The sequence below is a fragment of the Zea mays genome, chromosome 6, assembly GCF_902167145.1.
Source record: "Zea mays cultivar B73 chromosome 6, Zm-B73-REFERENCE-NAM-5.0, whole genome shotgun sequence".
NCBI lineage: Eukaryota > Viridiplantae > Streptophyta > Magnoliopsida > Poales > Poaceae > Zea > Zea mays.
In genome coordinates, this window is record NC_050101.1 from 148,924,537 (window position 1) to 148,939,880 (window position 15,344).

At 43.8% G+C, this 15,344-nt stretch overlaps 1 long non-coding RNA gene across 1 annotated transcript; it reads right to left on the reverse strand.

Annotated features, from left to right (window-relative positions):
- Nucleotides 1-1,866: 1,866 nt before the first annotated feature.
- Nucleotides 1,867-6,641, reverse strand: LOC109940216 (uncharacterized). The gene is made up of 3 exons (XR_002262874.2): nucleotides 5,001-6,641; nucleotides 3,476-3,586; nucleotides 1,867-2,253 (listed from the first exon to the last, which is right to left on the reverse strand). It is a non-coding gene; the product is annotated as an uncharacterized lncRNA (long non-coding RNA).
- Nucleotides 6,642-15,344: the final 8,703 nt, after the last annotated feature.

Here is a 15,344-nt window from a genome sequence, read left to right on the forward strand (position 1 = left end):
GAGCCTTGTTTCTTGTCACCACCCCGTGCTCGTCTTGCTTGTTGCGGAACACCCACTTGGTTCCCACAACATTTTGCTTTGGACGTGGCACCAGGGGTCCAAACTTCGTTTCGCTTGAAATTGTTGAGCTCTTCCTGCATGGCCAACACCCAATCCGGATCCTGCAATGCCTCTTCTACCATGAAAGGCTCAATAGAAGAGACAAATGAGTAATGCTCACAAAAGTTAGCTAATCTTGAGCGAGTAGTTACTCCCTTGCTTATGTCACCCAATATCTGATCAACGGGGTGATTTCTTTGGATTGTCACCCGGACTTGGGTTGGAGGGGCCAGTGGTGTTTCTTCCTCCATAACTTGTTCTTCTTGTGCTCCCCCTTGATCACACGCCTCTTCTTGAGGAACCTGTCCATCATCTTGAGTTGGGGGATGCACCCTCGTTGAGAAGGAATGTTGATCTTGTTCTTGTTGTTCCTGTGGTCGCACATCTCCAACCGCCATGGTGCATATTGCGACCGTTGGAACATCATCTTCATCTACATCATCAAGATCAACTTGCTCTCTTAGAGAACCATTAGTCTCATCAAATACAACATCGCTAGAGACTTCAACCAAACCCGATGATTTGTTGAAGACTCTATATGCCTTTGTATTTGAGTCATAACCTAGTAAAAACCCTTCTACAGCTTTGGGAGCAAATTTAGAATTTCTACCTTTCTTCACTAGAATGTAACATTTACTCCCAAATACACGAAAGTAAGAGAAGTTGGGTTTGTTACCGGTAAGAAGTTCATATGAGGTCTTCTTGAGGAGACGATGGAGATAGAGCCGATTTATGGCGTGGCAAGCTGTGTTCACAGCTTCCGACCAAAACCGCTCAGGCGTCTTGAATTCTCCAAGCATCGTCCTCGCCATATCAATAAGCGTCATGTTCTTCCTCTCTACCACACCGTTTTGCTGTGGTGTGTAGGGAGCGGAGAACTCGTGCTTGATCCCTTCCTCCTCAAGGTACTCCTCCACTTGTAAGTTCTTGAACTCGGATCCGTTGTCGCTTCTTATCTTTTTCACCTTGAGCTCAAATTCATTTTGAGCTCGTCTTAGAAAGCGCTTGAGGGTCCCTTGGGTTTCTGATTTATCCTGCAAAAAAAACACCCAAGTGAAGCGGGAAAAATCATCAACAATAACAAGACCATACTTACTTCCCCCGATGCTAAGGTAGGCGACGGGTCCGAAGAGGTCCATATGTAGTAGCTCTAGTGGTCTTGATGTTGTCATCACATTTTTGTTGTGATGAGTGCTCCCCACTTGTTTTCCTGCCTGACACGCTGCACAAGGTCTATCTTTTTCGAAATACACATTTGTCAGTCCTAACACATGTTCTCCCTTTAGAAGTTTATGGAGGTTCTTCATCCCAACATGTGCTAGACGGCGATGCCACAGCCAGCCCATGCTAGTCTTAGCTATTAAGCATGCATCTAGATCGTCTCCTCTTTCGAAAAATCAACTAAGTAGAGTTTGTCGTCTAATACACCCTTAAATGCTAACTAGGTCTGTGCCCGTGCGTTGCAACGGGAGTAAAAAATAGAACAGATCAACAAACATCACTATGATATGCAAAATCCGGACAAGTACATAACTTCTGTTCATAGCAAGAGTCGTATAAAGTTGATGAACAAGATTGCCTCAAAGAAATATGATACCAGCAGGAACAAGATTGCTAGGAAACTCGATTACATTTACTTCAACAAAGGTTCCTCAGAATATTCTGTTCTTGCAGTTGGTTCTGTCATAAAGGTCATTTTACATCTTACATGTTTACTATAAATCAATCACTGAAACATGACGCATAAAATGAAATAGCACCAAGATCTACAAAAAAACTTGAGTTATGATCTAAAACTCATACAACGCAATTGGTTTCTCTTGCCGTTGACCTGAACATTCATGAAATAAACATCAAAATGTCCATTCAAGATCGAGACAATTGGTTCGAGCGCAACTGAAACCATGCATACATAAAATTTATAGCTATAGCTAATCGGTGATTAGTCAAGACAACGCAGGAGGTACTCAACTTCGACATCCTTGGTCTGTGGCATCACCCACTGATCATATAGCTTGGAGAGCACTTTAGGATCGACCTTGCACTCACTATCAGTGGCATTCTGCTCGAAGATCCTTGCCTTATTCGCTACCCTCTTCTTGACCTGCTCTTCCACAGCTTTGAATATCAGCATATCCATCAGAGAAAAGGGATCTGCATTGGACGTTTGAAGAATCAAGCATGGAAGCTTCGGCCATAGGCTAAGAACCATGAGAAAGACAAGGTAGAAACACAGTCTTGTTTCAGATACAGAGGGTGACTAAATGTAAACAACTTCTCTTTACTTCTCTGTAAATCTGCCCAAAAGACAGGCCAACAATTTAGCAGGCATATCAATTTTTAGAAAGACACAAACTCTGCAGCCGGACATACACACAAAGAACTAACAACCACAACCCGAAATTAAGGCACACCCAGCTGATCCGAACAGTCAGTGTTCAGAATTCAGAACACTTGACCTTCATAAGTACACTCTGCAACCGGACATAGACTCAATGTTTAGAATTCAGCCAATTACCTGACAGAGTGACATGTAATACAACCTGACTGGGTTTAGCGGCAGTCGCGACATGGCCGGGATTGGAGATCACGGATTTGAGTCAAGGCAGGACATGGCAGGGATTTTGAGTCGAGGCGGGGCATGGCAGGGGTATGCGAGGCGAGGTTTCTGCGGCCGTCGGCCTGTGTTGTGGAGATGTGTGGTGGAGGCGAGACGAGGCAAGAGTGGGGCCGGCGGTGTGCAGGGGTGCGGTGGAGCTGTGCGCGGAGTGCGGTGGAGCTGTGCGCATGGGCTGATGACGCTTCTCTCTGCTCGTAGTGGACCAGCATAGCAGAGAAGGGAGGCGGGGGCATGTATTCTCTATGTTCACAGTGGGCCTGCATGCCAGAGAAAGGGAGGCGGGGCATGCACGCGCCGGCGCCTACAGTCGATGCTTAATTAGTAGTAGGGATGCACAGTTCTCCTGCGCATTCAAGAAAAAAAATCTATAATGCAATAATGCAGTTCTCCTGCATGTTCGAAAAAAGAAAAAGTACATGCAAAAACCTAAGCATCTTTGCAAAAAGTACTCTAAAACATGTATCTGTACATATGGAACAAACCAATTAAGTTAACGAACTGTATAATAACATTTTTTGTAATAAAATAATACTAATAATGCAAAGTAGATGGGTGGGATGTAGAACTTTTACATAACTTTAATCAAGGTATCTTTAAATAAAAAAATATGATATTGCAGCAAAAATACACTAACACGACACAAATTCCTTCCCAACTACGAAATTAGAAACAATTCTTGCTAATGGATATTCAACCAAAATTAATACATATCAAAGAGATGACAACACACCCATATAGATAGCGTAATAGGCACACCTTCAACAACAAGGCGTTTTGTCAAATAAGAGGCTTGAACTGTTGCTTCATGTTTGTCTGAGAAGACATTATTCACATACCACAGCACAAGAGATGTTTTTCCAACTCGTCCTACAACAAGGGGAAAATGGCATAACAAAACGAGTAAAGGGCACATGATTGTTTTGAAAAAAATAGTTAAACATGTTGCACTGTACAAAACACCAAAGTATATAGTTAAGCAAGTGACCTCATGCCATTTGTCCTATATCCTAAGTTTACATTACATTCATCACCAAGAAAACATTAACTAAGGGTCAAATTTTGAACAATCCTACTGGTGGTGTGAACTGAAAACTGGTGGTTCGATGAGCTAGATCACAGTGCAACAGATCAAGTGCCATCGTCGGATTTGAGCCCAAACAAAGCTGGAGGTAGTGAATGACTTAGTGGCAGCATGTTGCCCTGGTTCATGAAGCACCCCCACCCCCTCCGCAGGTCCACAGATGCAACCAAAGTTTTATTTGTTTAAGCAGCCTTGGTTCATACCAAGCTGAAGCGTTGAACCGAAGAATCTTCTCCCCTTGTCGATGCTGATAGTGTGTAAATTGAACTATATGACTGTCACATAGATTTACAACACTGGAGCTACTCGAACAGCTTATAGGGCTAGAAGCTTACAAAATAAGCATTACGATTTAGCACATAGCATATCCAGTTAAGAACATTTCTCCTTTTTAGTATGATCAGTAGTATCTGATTTGTTTCCAAATATTATATACATATATACACACAGCTAGGCCTAAACTACTAACATCTTGCAACCCTGTCTGTTAATGTAATGCCAATGCATCACACAACAGTCACTTCTATTCCCATCATTTATTAACCTCCGTCTTCCATTTTTTCAATCAGAATTCAATGGATATATATAATTTTATGCCTATAAAGATCGTTATTCTTGGATTTCTCCTCCAACAGGATGCAAACTCTGATGAATCCAAACAAAAAAACATTGCATGTAGCTAGTACAATAAGAAACAACACCACTTGTGCTGGTCAGACGCATGGTGCAAAATCATAAAAAATTATTGCAAATAGTTGACTAAAACATCTACAGATGTACTGTTACGACGCAGCTTATGATTTTTATCCAAGCTCGGCTGTCAAGCAGCTACGCTATTGTCCGCTCTCTTAAAACTCTTTTGGGAACACCATTGGTCCTAGAAAATGTAGTGACCGTCATCTAGCAGAGTAGTTGCAGCTAATAAATTCTCTTTTGCTTCAAGTTTTATTTTATCAACCCAAAATAAGTAAATCAAATTTTGTGTTATGAGATCTATCACACATATTATATGTCAGTAATTTTTGAAAGGCTATTCCTTGTTTTATGTGTCAGTTACTAAGTTTATAAACTGTGGCTTTTGCTTGTAGATTGCATGTGAATAATTTTTTAAAGCATGCCATTTGCATGAGAAATCAGAAGTCAAGAAACAAATAACGAAGTAAAATAGTAGTCTGCAACATGAGTGTATTTGAGGTTTACCTTGGGAAAAATGAGCCTGATCCAATTGGCCTTCTATGAGCACTTTTCAAATAACGAGTCAAGAGTCCCGTTTCAGGATCAAACCTGTGGATGGAAGCACATTTTAGAAACTTCATAATGATTGCTTTGCAGCAAAACCAAATGATAAAGATGTTTGTAGTACTAATTTGTTGTTATTTACAAAGTGGCGCAAGGAAGGTTTACAGGCTAAGTAACAACAGATCATTATCATTCTGAACTATTAAAACAAACAAAATTTTGCTAGTCCTATTAGCATTTCTAGCATATTCGTGCAACACCCTTTAGCATCTTCTACTCATCTATCGTTACAGGGTTTCATTTCCTCTAAAGTACATCTTCATCCTCAGCTTTACTTCCAAGTAAAAGCAGCTATCTGTACACAATGATTCTGTTAGGATGTTGACCATGTGTGATTATTCGATTTGAAGGTGTACCAGATCAGGTTTTTCAGATTTTTTTGCCATGCACCATTCCTAATGTTAAAAAAATATGAAGCAAAGAAACTATCCTATCAGAGATCATAGTGATATGAATATAGAAATTATCTGAAAAATTGGACAGACAATTACAGCTTCAAACACTATGTTCCATTGTCCTCTTAGTGGGCCTGCATGTGCCAGATCATTATTACTTGACCCTAATATGTAAAAAAAGATGAACCAAAGAAACTATCCTATCAGAGATCATAGTGATATAAATATAGCAATTATCTGAAAATCTGGACAGACAATTACAGCTTCAAGCACCATGTTCCTTTGTCCTCTTAGTGGGCCTGCATGTGCTAGATCATTATTACTTGACCCTAATATGTTAAAAAAAGATGAACCAAAGAAACTATCCTATCAGAGATCATAGTGATATGAATATAACAATTATCTGAAAAATTGGACAGACAATTATAGCTTCAAGCACCATGTTCCTTTGTCCTCTTAGTGGGCCTGCATGTGCCAGATCATTATTACTTGACCCTAATAGATGCATACCGGACAAACCAAATCCCATGATTCAAGTCCACTTGTCTGGCAATCGCTTGGTGCGCGCAACACTGTGAAGCAAGCCTGGGATGCCGTGAAGATGATGCGTCTGGGTGCCGATCAAGTGAAGGAGGTGAATGCACAGAAGCTTCTCCAAGAATTTGAGAACATAAAGTTCAAGGACGGCGAGTCCGTCGAGGATTTCGGCATGCACATCAGCAACCTTGTCGAAAATCTTCGAGCCCTCAGCGAAGTGGTGGAAGATATTCGCGTCGTCAAGAAATTCTTGCGCGTGGTCCCAACGTGTTTCACTCAGGTAGTGATTACCATTGAAATGTTCTATAATTTGAAGGAACTCACTGTTGATGAGCTGGTGGGACATCTGCGTGCGACGGAGGATCGGATCGACAACAAGGTTGACCAGGTCACTGACAAGACATGCTGACTCCTCGCCGAGGAGGACTGGCTTGAGAAGAACAAGCATCGACTATGCTCCAATCCGAAGGAGAGAGGTGGTGTTTTCACTGGAAGATTCACCAAGAACAAGTTGGCGTCGCGCTCTAAGGGTGGTGCATCAGGTCCGGTCAAGTTGACCTCCGAGGGCACACCACGGCGAAAGAGGCGATGCCGAAAGTGTGGCATCTACGGCCACTGGGCGGTCGACTACAAGCGCTCGAAGAAGGACAAGGAACAACAACGGCCGGAGGCGAACCTGGCTGTTAGCGGTGTTGAACAACACGGCGCACTGATGTTGTCCATGTGCGATGTGGTGCATGATTCAGTCCAGCAGGTTCATCTAACCGAGAAAATTGTGCCAGTGACAGTTCCTAATGATGTTTGGGTACTTGATACAGGTGCCAGCAATCATATGACAGGAACTTGAACAATGCTTACACAACTCAATACAAGAGTTCGAGGAACGGTGAAATTCGGTGATGGATCTCATGTGAGGATTCAAGGTATGGGATCAGTAATTATGCAAGATCGAAATGAAGGTCACAAGGTACTGACAGATGTCTATTACATTCCTGAATTGAAGAGTAATATTGTGAGTTTAGGGCAATTAGAAGAAAAGGGTTTTACATTTAAGGGAGAAAATGGGAAACTATGTGTTTATGATCTGGAACAAAAATTACTGATTGCTGCTCCTAGAACTTCAAATAGACTGTATATTGTAAAGTTTGGTTTATCCACACTGGTATGTTTGTTGGCAAAGTCTGAAGAAAAGGCCTGGCAGTGGCATGCCAGGCTGGGGCATTTGAACTTCAGAGCTTTAAAAAGTCTAGGTGACAAAAACATGGTGGTTGGAATACCAAATGTGAAGCAAGTTGAGCAAGTCTGTGATGGTTGTGTCCTAGGAAAACAACACAGGAAACCATTTCCCAAAGTGTCAGGTTTCAGGGCAGTTAAAAATCTTGAGCTAGTCCATGGAGATCTTTGTGGTCAGATTGCTCCCAAGAGCATAGGGGGTGCATCTTATTTTTTGCTAGTGGTAGATGATCACAGTAGATACATGTGGGTAGAGATGCTAAAATCCAAAGATCAAGCGTTAGAATGTTTCAAGAGAATTAAACAAAGGGCCGAGGTTGAGTCTGGAAATAAACTGAAAGCTTTAAGAACAGATAGGGGTGGTGAGTTTACCTCAAATCTGTTCTCCATTTTCTGAAGTGAAGGTGGAATCAAACACTATACTACAACTCCATATTCCCCACAACAGAATGGAGTAGTAGAGAGAAAAAATCAGACAGTGGTTGAAATGGCTAGATGTTTGCTCAAAACAATGCAAGTCCCATCTGTCTTCTGGGGAGAAGTTGTCAGGACAGCAGTTTATTTACTGAACAGGTCAATCACAAAAGCTCTAATCTCTAAGACTCCTTTCGAAGCCTGGCATGGAAAGAAACCTAGTGTCAGTCATTTTGAGAATTTTTGGTTGTGTTGCCCATGTGAAGTTGGTTGGTCCAGGTTTAAATAAACTGGCTGACAGATCTAGCAAAATGGTTTTCATAGGTTATGAGTCAGGCTCAAAAGGTTACAGACTATTTGATCCTATGACTAACAGGCTAGTTGTTAGCCGAGATGTAATTTTTGAAGAGAGTAAACCATGGGACTGGGAAAATTTCATAGACAACTCAGGCTTTCAGTTGACTGAAACTTTTATAGTTGATCATCAATTGCCTGTTCAAGCTACGACAATAGTAGAAGACAGTGAAGGTTCAGTACCGGTGAATCAAGACTCAGAGGGAGAACTCTCAGCTACGCATAACAGTGAAGCAGGACCCTCTCATGCTCCAAATTCACCTCAAAGTCAGTGGTCAAGTACAGCTACAGGTTGGGTATCTCCTCCTGAGCAGAGTCCTCAGTTTTTAGCAGGGGTACCACAGAGATACAAAACAATTGCAGATTTGTATGACTCAACAAATGAAGTACTTGATTTTGAATATAGTGGGGTGTGCATGTTAGCAGCTGATGAGCCAATGAACATAGAACAAGCTCTAGAAGAGGCATGCTGGAGAAAGGCCATGGAGGAAGAAATGGAGTCCATTCATCAAAATGGAACCTGGGTGGCTGCTGATCTGCCAAAGGGTCAAAAGGCAATAGGACTGAAGTGGGTATTCAAGGTAAAGAAAGATCCATCAGGGAAAATTGTGAAACATAAGGCTAGGCTGGTTGCAAAGGGGTATGCTCAAGTCCAAGGGATAGACTATGATGAAGTTTTTGCTCCTGTGGCAAGGTTGGAGACAGTAAGAATTTTACTGGCTCTAGCTGCACAAAGGGAGTGGGAGGTGCATCACATGGATGTGAAATCTGCATTCTTAAATGGAGAACTTTGTGAAGAAGTCTATGTTAAACAACCACCTAGTTTCACTGATCCAACCTGTGCAGAAAGGGTCTTGAAGCTGAACAAGGCATTATATGGACTCAAACAGGCTCCCAGAGCCTGGAATGCCAGACTTGACAAGGAGCTGGTAAGTTTGGATTTTAAAAGAAGCCCAGAAGAACATGTTATCTATAAAAATGGAAAGAATGTGTCTCTGTTACTCGTAGGTGTATATGTGGACGATCTCATTATTTGTGGGCCAGATAACAGGGAGATAGAGGTGTTCAAACAACAAATGAAAGGAAGGTTCAATATGAGTGACCTTGGACTGCTGAGTTATTACCTTGGTATAGAAGTTACACAAAAGCCTGGTGAAATCACTATCTGTCAAAGCGCCTATGCTGATAAAATCATTGAAGTCTGTGGGATGAAAGGGTGTAATCCAGTTGACATTCCAATGGAGCAACAGTGCAAGTTAATACCTGGAAAACCTGACAAGGTGTTAGCTGCTACCAAGTACAAAAGTATAGTTGGGAGTCTGAGATATCTTGTAAACACCAGACCTAACCTAACATATTATGTGGGAATGGTGAGTTGGTTTATGGAGACACCAAATTCTGAACACTGGACTGCCATTAAAAGAATTGTAAGATATGTGGCTGGTACAACACAATACGGCTGTAGGTATGTAAAAGGGGACAACTCAGAATTGTTGGGATATTCAGACAGCGACCATGCAAGTGATCTTGAAAAAAGGAAAAACACTACTGGTGTCGTGTTTTTTCTTGGAGGAAATATAATCACTTGGGCTTCTCAAAAACAAAAGGAGGTTTCTTTATCCTCATGTGAAGCTGAGTATATTGCTGTTGCTACAGCTGCTTGTCAGGGTGTGTGGTTGAGCAAGCTGCTCAGTGATCTGTTGAATGAGAAGATAAGAAGGTTCAAGCTTCTGATCGACAACAGATCAGCTCAAGAACTCAGTAAAAATCATGTGCATCATAATCGCAGCAAACACATAGATACAAGGTACCATTATATTCGTGAATGTGTCAGCAATGGGGTGGTGGATGTAAACCATGTGAGCACTGATAGATAGATAGTTGATGCTCTGACCAAGCCACTCGGCAGAATGAAGTTCTCAGAACTAAGAAGGCAACTGGGAATTGTCAGAATTCAAGAATGACAAGATTAAGGGGGTGATTTGTTGCATTTTTCACCAGTTTGTAATCCTGTCATAGCTAGGTGCATTAGTTAGTCTGCATATTTCGTTTTCGCGTAGAATCTGGGTGCTCTCTGGAGACTGCCCAGAGCACGCCGTGACCGCGTCTAGGCGTATCTCCCGCCACGACACGCATGCCGTGCATGTCGCACGAGCGCCTGAAAATGGTGGCACATCGTGCAACTGCGAGGCGTGGCGGGGAACTCGGATCGCGCTGTGGAACCTAGTTTATCTATGCATTGTGATGCACTACGCAGGGTGGGCGTGAGCGGAAAATACTCTGTCTTCTGTGTGCAGGAGCGTTCGAGCTCTCTGGTGTTCTTGTTCTCAGTTTTCTTGCAGCCGGTGAACGTCGTCAATTCGCCGGTGGTTCCAACACCAGACAACAACGAATATAGGTCTAAAAGGTTAGCATCTGAGGAAAACGACGCTTTGGAGCGAATGCGTTGGAGAAGGGGAAGGCTATTACCGTTGTACAGGCCAATTCTGGACTCCTCGGTGTTGATGTTGTAGAGGACTCCAGATGTACGACTCCGTGGACCTGGGCGCCCCGCCGCTGTCGCTGGTGCCGGAGGTGGGCGCGGAGCCGAGGAGGAGGGCGCCGATGGTGGCGAAGCCCATGGTGGCCGGCGGTGCTCGCCCATAATTCTGCGACTGGTGCTGCTCGATCGGGGTTCCGGGGGGAGGGTGGGGATGACACGTCAGAGCTTGGGAGAGGCGCAGAGCGGGGTTCGGGGAAAAGGCGGGATGATGCGGCTGATGGGGCGGGGCGGCGGATGGGGAGGCAACTGTCACGGCGGGGGAGGTGGGCGGGGGGCGCGTCCGGGTAGGAGCATGGGTGCACTGTGGACGCCATCGAAGGAGAGCGGGTCGAGCGAGGACCATCAATGCATCCCCGAAATCCATCAACGGATGTAAGGGCGCGGTTAGGGCGACGACCGGGGCATGTGCGGCGGCTGGTCACCATGGTCGTCGATGGAAGGGCGCGATGGGGGAGGATTTCGGGGCGGAGGAGGATTTCGGCGGCTGCAGAACCATGGATGGAAGGACGCGGTTAGGGCGACACAGTCCTCACGGCGGATTCTGCGGAGGCGATGATGGCGGCGACGGAGCGGTGGGATTGAGCCCTAGCGCGAAAGGGGCAGGGACTGCGTGATGCGCGCGGTGTCGGAGCGACGATGGAAGGCGTTGATGGCGAGGATCCTCGGTCCCATGGCAGAACAGTGCACCATCTGGGACCTGTGAACGCCTACATTAGATAATTAATAGTAGTAGAGATGAACCATCACTCCTTCTAAAGACAAAAACATCAACATTTGTAAATAAACAATTGTAGCCCATGTGGCACAATTGACTTACAGACAGAAGATTATAACCTAGCGATTCTACTAAAAATACATTGGAGATAGAGTGCTCGCTTGTGATGGCTATTTTCCCCAAACCTTTGACCTTGCCTTGATTCCCATCTCCAAATATGATTGTATTTTGGGAATCCTTGTTCTTGACGTAGGGGTAAACATCTTCTTCTCCCCCGTCATGTGGTTTGTGCATCCGCTGTTGATAATCCAGCTTGAGCCCCCGGATGCATAAACCTGCAAGGCAAATTAGGCTTGGGTTTTAGGTACCCAACTCTTGTTGGGTCCTGCAAGGTTAGTCAAAATAGCTTTTGGGACCCAAATGCAAGTCTTGTCCCCCTTGCATTTGGCCCCCAACTTCCGAGCAACCACCTTTTTATTTTTACAAGTAAATACAAAAGATGTGTTGCAAGCATGGAAAACAGTAGCAGATTCATTATGCATTTTCCTAGGTACATGATGCAAAACATGATTTTTCCTAGGTATATTTCTACCATGCACAAGAGTAGAACTTGAAGCAATCATAGCATGTGAATCATAAGCATCATAACTCATATGAGCATTCCTAAAGAATTTCTTATCATAAATGAACGCATGATTTCTTTGAATGTTACTAGCCATAGGGCCTTTCCTTTCTCCTTGTTGCGAATGGGAGCTCTTTGGCCTGTTAAGTTCTTAGCTTCCTTGCGAAAGCCAAGTCCATCCTTAATTGAGGGGTGTCTACCAATCGTGTAGGCGTCCCTAGCAAATTTTAACTTATCAAAGTCACCTTTGCAAGTCTTAAGTTGAGCATTAGACTTGCCACTTCATCATTCAATTTTGTAATAGCGATAAGACGTTCATTACAAGCATTAACATCAAAGTCCTCACATCCGAGGAACCGCCGCTGACGCTAAAACATAACCTCTGGCGGTCTGGGGGTGTTTTTATAGCCGCCCGAACCTGGTGCGGCTGAATCGGCTGGCACCGGTGAACCTAAGCATTCTCTAGTTATTAGAAGACCAGAGCTTATAATATATATATAGTTGAATATATATATATATAGATAGTATTTAGAGCCCTGGGCTCTCTCTAACTAATGGAAGCCCCGACCAGGTGCGCTGACCGCACCGTACCGACCAGACGCTGACTGTACCACCTAGTTACGTCAATTATAACTACGCGTTATGCTCAATCCCGTTACGTTTTACACACTTTTGGTGTGCGCATGTTTCGCGGCATCCGGGCCCACGAAAAGATCGTGTCCCCGCAATCTGGGCAGCTTACGTCTATCGGGCCCACGAATCAATGAACCGAGCACTCATTTTTTCAGCTCATCTCTCCCGTAACTCTCGCGGCGGCCGAACCCTAGCGTCTGCGTCCTTGCCCAGCCGCCGGCCACCACCTCCATCCTCGCTCAGATCCGTCCGCGTCCTCGCCCCCTCGGAACTCGCCCAGCCGCCGGGCACCGGTGATGCGTCCGCGTCCTTGCCCCCTCCGGGCTTGCCCAGCCGCCGGGCACCAGCGATCCGTTCGCCCCCTCGCCCCCTCCGGACTCGCCCAGCCGCCGACAACCAGCGATCCATCCACGCCCTCGCCCGCTCCGGACCACGCCCGCGCCGCCTCCGCGCCCTACGAACTTCCCGTCATGGGCCCGTACACCGTTTCTGTCTTCCTCGAGAAGGGCTTCCTCTCCATCCCCGGGTTCATCCTCGCCGGCGACAACCTCATCGCCAAGTGCCCCTCCTGGTTCTGGTGCATTCTTTACTCATCTCGCCCTGCTCTTGTGATTTTTATTCCTAAACACATCTTTTATGCTAATTTGAATGTGTTATTATGCTCAATTACCAGATCTCGTGTACGCTCCGCATTATAAACACGTAGACCACCAGTTCTATACCCGCGCCGCCTCCGCGCCCTACGAACTTCCCGTCATGGGCCCGTACACCGTTTCTGTCTTCCTCGAGAAGGGCTTCCTCTCCATCCCCGGGTTCATCCTCGCCGGCGACAACCTCATCGCCAAGTGCCCCTCCTGGTTCTGGTGCATTCTTTACTCATCTCGCCCTGCTCTTGTGATTTTTATTCCTAAACACATCTTTTATGCTAATTTGAATGTGTTATTATGCTCAATTACCAGATCTCGTGTACGCTCCGCATTATAAACACGTAGACCACCAGTTCTATAACATTTTTATGTTCTTTTGGTAAATACGTAGATCCAAGTTATATTTCCCCTAAATAAACTGGACAAACCTAGGAGCAACTACATGATTTATATAAAAAAGATATAGGCACCCCAATTCTGTATCGGCTATAACTCTGATTTGGGTAGTCTGTGTGTACATCCACACTTTCAATCAGCTCAGTTGTCGCGACCCTCTATCAGTTATGATAATGTGTTTGAAGATGCTTGAATGGTTTCTTGGTTTTCTGGAATCGGAATAATTGTTCAAACTTTTATTAGCATGGTGTAACCTAATTTGATCAATTTTGAGGAATTATTGCCTCTCCTAATAGACTTTTGCATCTTTCATGTATGTGTACAGGTTGAATTATCAATACTATTTTTAGTTGTGATTGTCAATGCCGTATGCTATAGTAGATAGACTTTTACCAATTACTACTATTTATGATCACTGCCCGATTCTAATTTTCTAAACATTTCTTTGCTGGATTTTGAGAGGGCCTTCATTGATTTCTATAATTCAATATTGCATAAAAATGAAACCGTTTTTCAAGTAATTGGATGGAGAGGGGCTTATAGCCATATGCATCTGTTTGTTTGCATAGTCTAAAACTGAAGTGAACTTAGGTAAGCAGGAGATTCAGTGTAGCATGGCTTTAGATTAAGGATTCGGATGAAAAGAGAGCTGAGTTTTAATGTAGCAGGGTGTGTATATTTGCACCTTTTCGTCGTAATCTGATCTTCTAACTCAAGAGATTTTTCTTTTGGTAATCTGATCTTCTAACTCAAGTGTGCATTCAGTTTAGACTGTAGGTTATGTTAGTCATAACAAGCTAGAAAAGTATATCATATTAACAAGGAAAGATCATATTAACAGTTCATGTTACGTTTGCAGATATGGACCTCGATGGTTTTCTCCATATTAGGAAAGCTGGAAGAGCCTTTTGAACTCACTTTTTTTTGCTAACAATGGTGTTACGGTGGAACATAGTTTTGCGTGTATGTACCAACAACTAAAATGTAAACACGACATTATCATAGTTGAGTACAGGAATAATTATCTCTTATATCTTATTGTAAAATCTAAAACAGTTCTCCTGTAGATGGGTAGCTTGCATTTTACGCCACAATTACCTCAGATCACTTCTTGTTGTATTTACTCCAATTTACGATATTTCTTGATGCATTTTATGACAACCTCGTGCGCAGAGAGATATATTCGGTCTACATTCGTTATTATGAAACAGATGAATGATTTACGCTAAAATTCGTACTCATTTACGTTGTTTTGGTTCACGTTTTACGCATAAATCCGTCCGAGCCAAAACCCGCGTATGTCCGGTGACGCGCGATTTTCGCGCCGTAAATTTCGGCTCCATTCGCCATTACGAAACAGATATACGATTTACGCTAACATTCGTACTAATTTACGATGTTTAGGTTCACGTTTACGCTAAAATCCATTCGAGCCAGAACCTGCGCACTCGGCCGCACATAATTTTCACGCCGTAATCTCGGGACCTATTTGTTGTTACGAAACAGATAAATGATTTACGCTAAATTTCGTATTAATTTACGTTGTTTTAGCTCACGTTTTACGCTGGAATCCGCCCGAGCCAGAACCCGTGCACGATCGGCTGCACACAATTTTCACGCCGTAATTTTAGGCTTCATTTGCTGTTACAAAACATATATAAGATTTACGCTAAATTTTTGTACTCATTTACGCTGTTTTAGCTCACAGTTTATGCTGGAATCGGCCCGAGCAAGGACCCGCGCACGATCGGTTGCAC